The sequence below is a fragment of the Bos indicus genome, chromosome 28 (genome assembly GCF_029378745.1).
Source record: "Bos indicus isolate NIAB-ARS_2022 breed Sahiwal x Tharparkar chromosome 28, NIAB-ARS_B.indTharparkar_mat_pri_1.0, whole genome shotgun sequence".
NCBI lineage: Eukaryota > Metazoa > Chordata > Mammalia > Artiodactyla > Bovidae > Bos > Bos indicus.
The window spans coordinates 45,025,527-45,034,317 of record NC_091787.1 but is presented as its reverse complement, the minus strand read 5'-3'; positions in this window follow the sequence as shown (position 1 = coordinate 45,034,317).

Below are 8,791 nucleotides of genomic sequence, written 5' to 3'. Positions count from 1 at the left end.
TGCTGACACACTTCATGAATATTGTCTCATCTCACACTCAAAACAAGCCTAGGAGGAGATCGATCAGATTCATGCCATGATCAGATTCATTCTACTCTTCCTCTTGAGGGAACAGAGAGGTCTCACAGGACGCCCCAAGTCACACAGCTAGGGACTTGAATCCAGGCTGAGTGCTTTGAACAGTGTGCTATTAACTGAGAGGAGACATCAGGCACTAAAACTTAAAAAAAAAATAGGAGCACCTGTGAAGTATATATCTTCCTGGGAGATTGCATAATCCAGTCTGACTGGAGGACTTTGGCTTCCAAAAAATAAAGACATAGAATGTGTGAGTCTGTGGGAGGAGGGGAGGGCAGGGCAGCTGAATTCTCAGAACAGAGAGCTGCCTGTTCAAACAATTTGCAACTTTAACATATCATCATAGACCTGCCACAGCGTCTGCTGTTCCACCGTTTGAAATAGATTTATTTGATAAAGATAGACCAAATCTCTGAGTATCACTTCATACTATTGAAGATTACCTAAGAGGGAGCATCAGTCATTTCTATGCTGGCAGGAATTTGCATCGCTGTGTTTGTGATTTCTAGCTGAGTGGAGGTTGGGAGGAAACATGAAGAGAAAGTCAGAATATGTTTTACTGAAAGCCCACCAGGGGGTCCATGCGGCCTGTACTGGTCATCAGGAGAGGCGGGCAGGAGATGAATGTCCTGTCAGTCCAGGAGAACTTCCAGATGCCGTGGGGTTCTAAAGACATGGGGCGGTGTGCTCCCCAGCAGCTCCAGCCTGTCTGCTTGCATCCAGCTCTCTTTCACTGGGTGCGTCTCCCAGATCCAGCACATTCAGGTGTGGGGACAGGGAAGGACCTGCTCGCCTTCTGACCATGTGCCCATGTGTTCTGCCTCAGAGATTTCAGAAGGATGACCAGCAAGGTAAGATGAACTGGGGCGGGGGGTAGGTGTGTCCTCCAGGAGGGCAGCATATGGTAGAAGCCCCATCCATGGCGCACCCCCATCCATGGCGCACCCCCACACCCGCATCCTGGGCCTCAGAGTGATGCCAGTTCCAAGGACCAGTCTAATGATGTCTCAAGTTAGGCATTTTGCCTTAGGCCTGCTTGTATTAATACCAGACTTTGCTTGAGAGCCAAGAAAATGTAGATTAACTTTACCTTCCTCATGGCAACCAGTGTTTATCTTGAAGATGGGAGGGGAAAACCTGGACCGTGCTTCTCTTCTCATGCTTTTGGAAAGCGCTGGTGCCATTAAACATTCCCAGACTTTGGATCCTCCCAGGCCCTCACCCTGTGCACATAGCTCAAAGCTCGGGAAGGGGCACCGTCCTGCCAGCCTTCTGGGAGATACATCCCTCCGAGCTCAGGAGGGAGCAGCTAGGCTGCGGCCAGCCTCAGCACAGAGCTTTTCACCTGAACAGGAACCGTCAGGAAGTGTGAATGAAACACAGAACAGGACTCCAAAAGGCTTGCAGAGATTTACGGCATGTTTCAGACCACAGAATCTTGTAAAGTAAGATCCCAAAGCCTGTCTGAGCAAAGCAGGAGAACTGGCCATCATAGGCAGCTCATCGGGAGCTGTGACTAATTTCGCCTTCCTCCACATCAGTTCTTAGGTCTCCCAGGTGATCTCTGTTACTGGGGGTCCTCAAGCCCTTTGTCCTTCCCTCCCCAAGTCTGGGCCTTCAGGTAGCAGGGTGACTGAGTGAGAACACAGCTGACTTCTGGGCAGAGGGTTCTTGAAAGGCCACAGCACAATCAGCATGATCTGGTGAAGCCACAGGGAGCAGACAAGGGGTTGCAGACGTGGTCAAGCCCTGAGGACCGATGGCTTCTTGTCCTACAGGTCATGATGGCTATGGGTGGAGATGCCCTCAGGCTTTACTTGGAGAGAAAACTTTCTGGACTCCAGCAGCAGGGATTTTCTGAAGTGGCCCAAGGATGGGCTGGTCACAGTCTCATTTAGAGGGCTCGCTTCTTTTCCCTTTTTCACTTTCATCCCTTCAGGAGTGTACAATAAAGTTTTTCAGAGTCTCCACAACAAGAGATGATGCTAAGAGACCCAATGCAGATACGAGAATCCAGCCATCTTCCCAACCAGTTTACAAATATAAAACAATGTCTGAAACAGTCTTCTAATTATGTTTTCCAAAAAAAAAAAACCAGTTTTTAATAAATATCTATTACTTATTAATGTTAACAAAGTAATTTTTTAATTTAAAATGAATCAATATTTTTTAAAATTCTCAGTTTCAGCTGCTAATATGGTAAATGTTGATCAATATAACCCACATAAACAAAAGTTCTTTGGCTCCTCAAGAATTTTTAAGCATATAAAGTAATCCTGAGAGTAAGGGTGAAGTGAAGTGCACATTGCTCAGTCATGTCCAACTCTTTGAGACCCAATGGACTATATAGTCCATGGAATTCTCCAGGCCAAAATACTTGAGTGGATAATTTCCCTTCTCCAGGGGATCTTCCCAAACCAGGGATCAAACCCGGGTCACCCACATTGCAGGCAGATTATTTACCAGCTGAGCCACAAGGGAAGCCCAAGAATACTGGAGTAGACAGCTTATCCCTTCTCCAGCAGATCTTCTGGACACAGGAATTGAACTGGGGTATCCTGCATTGCAGGCTGATTCTTTACCAACTGAGCCATTAGGGAAGCCCATAAAGAGAGTTTCCCAAGTGGAGATGCCAGAGACTGAGCCTGGGGCCTCATGCACACTAAGCACGTGCTCTGCCACTGAGCTATACCCCCTGACCTAAGAAGTCTGAGAACCATCAAAGGTGGATGGGACTGAACTGGAGAAGACTAGATTAGAGAATGTTCCACACAGGATGGTGTGGGTAGGGAAAGGCTCTCATAGGGTCACTTGATAGAAGCCAGAAGTTTTCAAATGTTTCTAAGCCACCTGGGGGTGGGGAGTGGGAGGCGAAAGGCCCTGAAGACAACCAATCTTCTTCCCTGCAAAGAGGGCTCACTAAATGTGAAACAGGAATGGGCTAGCTGCTGCTGCTGCAAATCACTTCAGTCATGTCCGACTCTGTGTGACCACATAGACGGCAGCCCACCAGGCTCCGTCGTCCCTGGGATTCTCCAGGCAAGAACACTGGAGTGGGTTGCCATTTCCTTCTTCAATTCATGAAACTGAAAAATGAAAGTGAAGTCACTCAGCTGTGTCCGACTCTTAGCGACCCCATGGACTGTGGCCCACCAGGCTCCTCCATCCATGGGATTTTCCAGGAGGGGTACTGAAGAAGGAAGCCACAAGCCCAAGAGATCCGCTGCTGCTGCTGCTGCTGCTGCTGAGTCGCTTCAGTCGTGTCCAACTCTGTGCGACCCCAGAGACGGCAGCCCGCCAGGCTCCCCCGTCCCTGGGATTCTCCAGGCAAGAACACTGGAGTGGGTTGCCATTTCCTTCTCCAATGCATGAAAGTGAAAAGTGAAAGTGAAGTCGCTCAGTCATGTCCAACTCTTCACAACCCCGTGGACTGTAGAGATCCACTGTTCTGTACCAAACGTCCCCAAAACTTGCACTTAAGATAACAACTATTTTATTACATCTCATGACGTTGTGAGACAGGAATTTGGTCAGAGCTTAGCTGGTAATTCTATTTCACATGGTGTTGAGTGAGTTCCTTTGGTGGTTGGTCCTCGGTGGCTGGGCTGTCCAAAAAGTACAGATGTCTTTACTCACATGCCTGATAGCCAGGAGGGGACAGATGGAAGGGTGAGTCCAGCTGGGTCCCTCCCCTACCTCAGCAGTGTGTGGATTTCTTCCATGTCACGTGAGTCGGGGCTCTCGGAACTGGCATGTGTCACCCACATGATACTCGGCTAGTCAGGATACCGGCTAGTCCACATTCTAGGGGAGAGTACAAAGGGCCTCCTCTTGAGAGGAGGTGTGTCAAAGAATGCACAGGCATCCTGAGTCGGCCACAGCCACCTTCACATCTCTCTTTTCCTTATTCATGTAGGACTTACTGAGTCCTCACAGTACATGAGGTTCTGAGCTGCATCATACGGAAAAGGGTAGGATAACACTAATATTTATAGTTTATTATGTGCCAGTCACTGACCTAAGGGCTTTACCTATGTTGACCCATTTCATTCTTGCATTAACCTATTTTATGACAAAGAAATTGAAGTTCAGAGAAGTTGCTCAAGATAAAAGGTAAAACTCAAAACTGCCCCAGTTTGTCTCGACTTCAAAGCCTGTGTTCTTACCCCTATCCTAGAGGGTCTTGCGTATCTCATCTGACACAAGTCCTGCTTCAAGAAGCCCATGTTTTGTGAGCAAAGTAAGGTATCTAAACAAATAACCACAACAGGGCAGGAGTAGTAAACCAACAACTCCAGCCGTGTTCAACGGCCGGCCGCAGGGGAAGGAGGCGACTGTCAGTTGTACAAACCAGAGGTTTTACAGAGAATATTTCACATATCTGTTTCTGGGTAAAAAATCAACATAGTGGCCTGAAACACCATTTGATTATCACTTAGCATTGCATTAGCTGCCCTGGCAGTTTTCCTCTTCCGGTGGTATTGACGGACAGGCTGGGAAGCGCGGCTGGGAGGTCATCCAGGGCTTCAGCTCAGTTCTGGATTCCGCAGAATCATTGCCCAGTTCTCCCTGTGGCCGCTGGGGTGGCTTCATGGCACACTGGCTGGATTCTAAGAAGGAGCAAACCAAAGCTACCAGGCCAAATAAGTGCCATCCCCAGACTGGACAGAATCACGTCTGTTTCATCCTATTGGTCAGAGCAGTTACAGGCCCAGTCGTGTGACAACATGCGTGGGAACTTCACGAGGGCCTGAACCTCAGAAGGTGTGTTTCGCTGGTGTCATTGAGGCAATAGTCTATTAAGAAGAAAGACTGTAAACTGGTATTTGAACGGCAGTAGTATCCTTTTCTCCTGTTTTTATTCTGCCTCCCGCTTTGGTTGTTTCCATTATAACTATTTGTCGTGTAAGTGTTAAAAATAAATAGTAATGTGTTATAATACTGGAAAAATGTGAAAGTATAGATACTTAACAAAGACAAGCAGGGTTTTGACAGGAAGCAATGGGACAGTTTGAGTCCTCTCTCTTCATCAAGAAAGAGCAGACCAGAGGGAGAGACATGAGCAAAGGAGGGGAAGTGAGGTTGTTTTTCATGGAAAAACCAACGAGTTTGTCCACTGAGAAGGAAACAAAGAGAGATAAAACAGGGAGCTCCAGCCTTGAAACACAAGTCAATGTAAACCTTTGTCTTTTCCTGCTATCCCGGGCTGACTTCCTGACTTCAGGTAGCTCCTCTCTAAGTGATGGCTCAGAAGCCAGAAGCAGCCCCCCTCACGACGCTGCCATCTTCGGCGCAAGGCCTCCAGAGATGCTGCAGAAAGGAAAAGCCAGGTCACTGGGTTGTGCCGGGGTTACCACTGGTGCGCGGGGGCAGAGTCACTGTTTCTTCGACTGGAGTAGAGTTACCATCCTGTCTTGGGAGGTTGCTGCTTTCACGGTCCTCTGGCTGAGGAGAGCTGGCTTTTGTTGGGGTGTGTTTCGTCTGTGACCATTGGTGCCTCTAGGTAACTGGCTTCTTCAGCCCATGTTTGGAAAACCTGAAGAACTCACCACAGTGCGGTCCTTGGCTCCCAGGTTTCTTAGGTGGTCTTCCTGCTCTCTGTTTTACAGTCCACCTAACGTTTGTTTTCTATGTAAGGTCTGGCGTTTCCAGTTGTACTTAGCAGGAATAATATGGTTAAAGCACTTTATCTTTCCATAAAAGGAAGTCTCTTACACCTTTTAAATATGGTTAATACTTACATACATAAACATTCCCTTTATTCATAAATAAGTAGCAGCATAATATATGCTCTTTCTTGCCCATCTAGCTTTGATCACTTCAGAGCAGATGTTGGCCAGCACATGACACAGCACGTGGAGCTGTCCCCCCCGGCTGCTCGCTCAGTCGCCCCGCTGCGTGGGCGAGCCCAAAGCTCCTCACGGACAGTCACATGTGTCCATTTTAGTCTTCTCCTGCGACAATTAGTTCCAGGGTGAATATCCGGTACCTACACTTACATATTTTCTTACTTCTACTATCCTGGGATAAAGTACCAAACACACATAAGTTCACTACCTCTTCATAGTATAATGTTTGAGGTTCGTAACTGCCATATTGGGAAGGTTTTGGGTTTTAGTCTCAATAGAAACACCAATTGGCCCTGGCGATTTATATTCATGTACTCTAGACCAAGTTAAATTATCCTTCTAAACTTCAGTTTTCTCAAATTTATTATAGTAAGTACCATTGTGTATGTCTATTAGGTTCTGAGCACTGTTTTGATTGCTTTATTTATTTCACAAGTATAAGATTGAAACTCATTTCATAGTCAGTGATCGGAAAGATTTAGAAAGGCTAAGAAACTAAAGGACAAACTCTGGATGCAAGTTCAAGCGTGCCCGATGAAGAAACTCAGGCTTTTCCTCTGATCTTTGCCATCTGTGTTAAAAAGAGAAATAGTACTGCTTGTCTCTCAGGGTGTTACAAGGATCAAATGAGATATTAGCTATGAAGACATTTTTAAACCATGACTCGTAAAGTACACATTCATCATGATAATCTCTTACTTTCCTTGAAAACACTTTGTGGACACCAGTGTCTATTCTCACTATGACATTTGGTAATCTTCCCATAGAGCAATCTCTCATGCAGGTGCTTAAAATCACTTATTTCCTGGTGACTGCATGAATCACTTTCTTTTTAGGGGTGGTCCTCTACACATTTCCTCTTCCCCCGAGGACGTCGCCCTGTTCTCTTCAAAGCTGCTGTGTTCTGAATGACGCACTATCTCCTTGGAGGTCTTGTCATGGCAATGTGACATCCATGCGAGACCTTTCCCATGTCAGCTTACAAGAGCCAAAACAATTTGGGTGAAGTTCAACGGTGCTCAAGGGAAAGGAAGAGAAAATGGGTACGGGTGACGATGCTGTCTTCCAGGCTGATGTGAATTAGGAGTGGGAGCGGGATTCCGGAGGATTTTCTGGTTCATTCTTTAGCAATGGTGCGCAAGTGCCTATCTTTACCCACCATCAATTAACCAGGGGAAACAATTACTGTTACTGGAGATAAAATAAAGCTGGTCCAAGCATGATTCCAATTAATACTAATTCTCCATTAAGTATTTATAACTTAATGATTGTTCTCCAGATGCTATTTTCAACTGTAAGAAAAATAACAAGCACAACAATTCAAACCCACAAAAATGACATGTTGCAGATGAAAAATGGGCAAAAGGTCAGTCTCAATTAAAACAATCTGTTATTGTTTTCTGGTGTTCAGCTAAGCGCTTTATTTTTCAAATGTTAAAGTGAAACACACATAACGTGAGTTTGGCACTCGGCAGCCTGCTCTCCTCACTCCAAAGCCCTGCAGATGGTCTGGTGAACAGGATTTTTCGAGTTCTCCCCTCCTCATTCACTCCTTTTCTGCCAAAAGGCTTAAACGTTATGTTGCTGTTGAAGAGGATGCAACACAAGCAAACTGATGCTTTTCCTTTTTAACTGTGGCTGCTTTGTTCCCCTTTTCTGTATTGCATGGACCTTGGCAAGTGCAGAAGGGACCACTCAGTCTGGACCGAGTCCAGGTATCTTATCAAGATAAAAACATTTTGTTTTTGCCAGTTATTTAACATCTCACCGTTTCCCCACTCCGCCTCATTCCCATGACATTCTAGTGAAACAGAAGACACACAAGACGGTGCTGCTTGTGCAGTCCCGGAGGTTTCAGAAAAGTTCAGTAGTTCCAGAAAAATGTTATTTTTCTATAATGCCCTATTATCATTTTTTAAATGGGCAATCAGCCCCTTGCCCAGTCAATTAAGAACTGATTGTATTTGCAAATATTGATTACTCCCTTATATATGAAGCAAGGGGCTTCCCTGGTGCTCAGACAGTAAAGAATCCACCTGCAATGCAAATCGATCCCTGGGTCTGGAAGATCCCCTGGAGGAGGGCATGGCAACCCACTCCAGTATTTTTGCCTGGATAATCCCCATGGACAGAGGAAGCTGGCGGGCTACGTCCATGGGGTCACACACAGTCTGGCACGACCGAGCAGCTTAGCACAGCTCAGCACAGCACGCAGCGCGCATGGGGCAGGCGCGACCGAGCGGCTCAGCACAGCTCAGCACGCAGTGTGCGTGGGGCAGGCGCGACCGAGCAGCTCAGCTCAGCGCAGCACAGCACGCAGCGCGCGTGGGGCAGGTGCCCGGCCTGAGCTGCTAGGTCTTTGCTTTGTTTACCTGTTTGTTGTTGTTTTTATTGTATATTTTGTTTTCTTTTAGTGGGTATAGAACTGATAGGATTTAGGAGAAAATGCCAATTTAAATCTGAAAGCCTTTTTCAGTTTTTTCCAGATAGTGTTCTTAGTTTTGTTTTTTTTTTTTTTAAACACTTTGGGTTCAAGAACTGAGCCTCAGGAGACTGTAGGAAGGGACAACGGCCTGAAGCTCACTTCGCGCTAAAAGAACCAATATGTACAGTGGACTTAGCAGGCATGTGTGAACTTTGATGGTGGCTTTGCAGGCAGCACTGATCTAAGACTTGAGGATGCCTGTGGTCCATGATGCAGGGAGTCAGGCGGATGGATGGTGCGTGGACAGCAAATGCTGTGGAGGACCGTGGAGGGTGGTAGGTACTGAGAAGAGGAACATACAGGGTCAGAGTCACTCATTGCAAAGGAGATCCCATTACAGAACTCTTGAGCATGATTTTGTCAAGAGCTAGAAAAACAT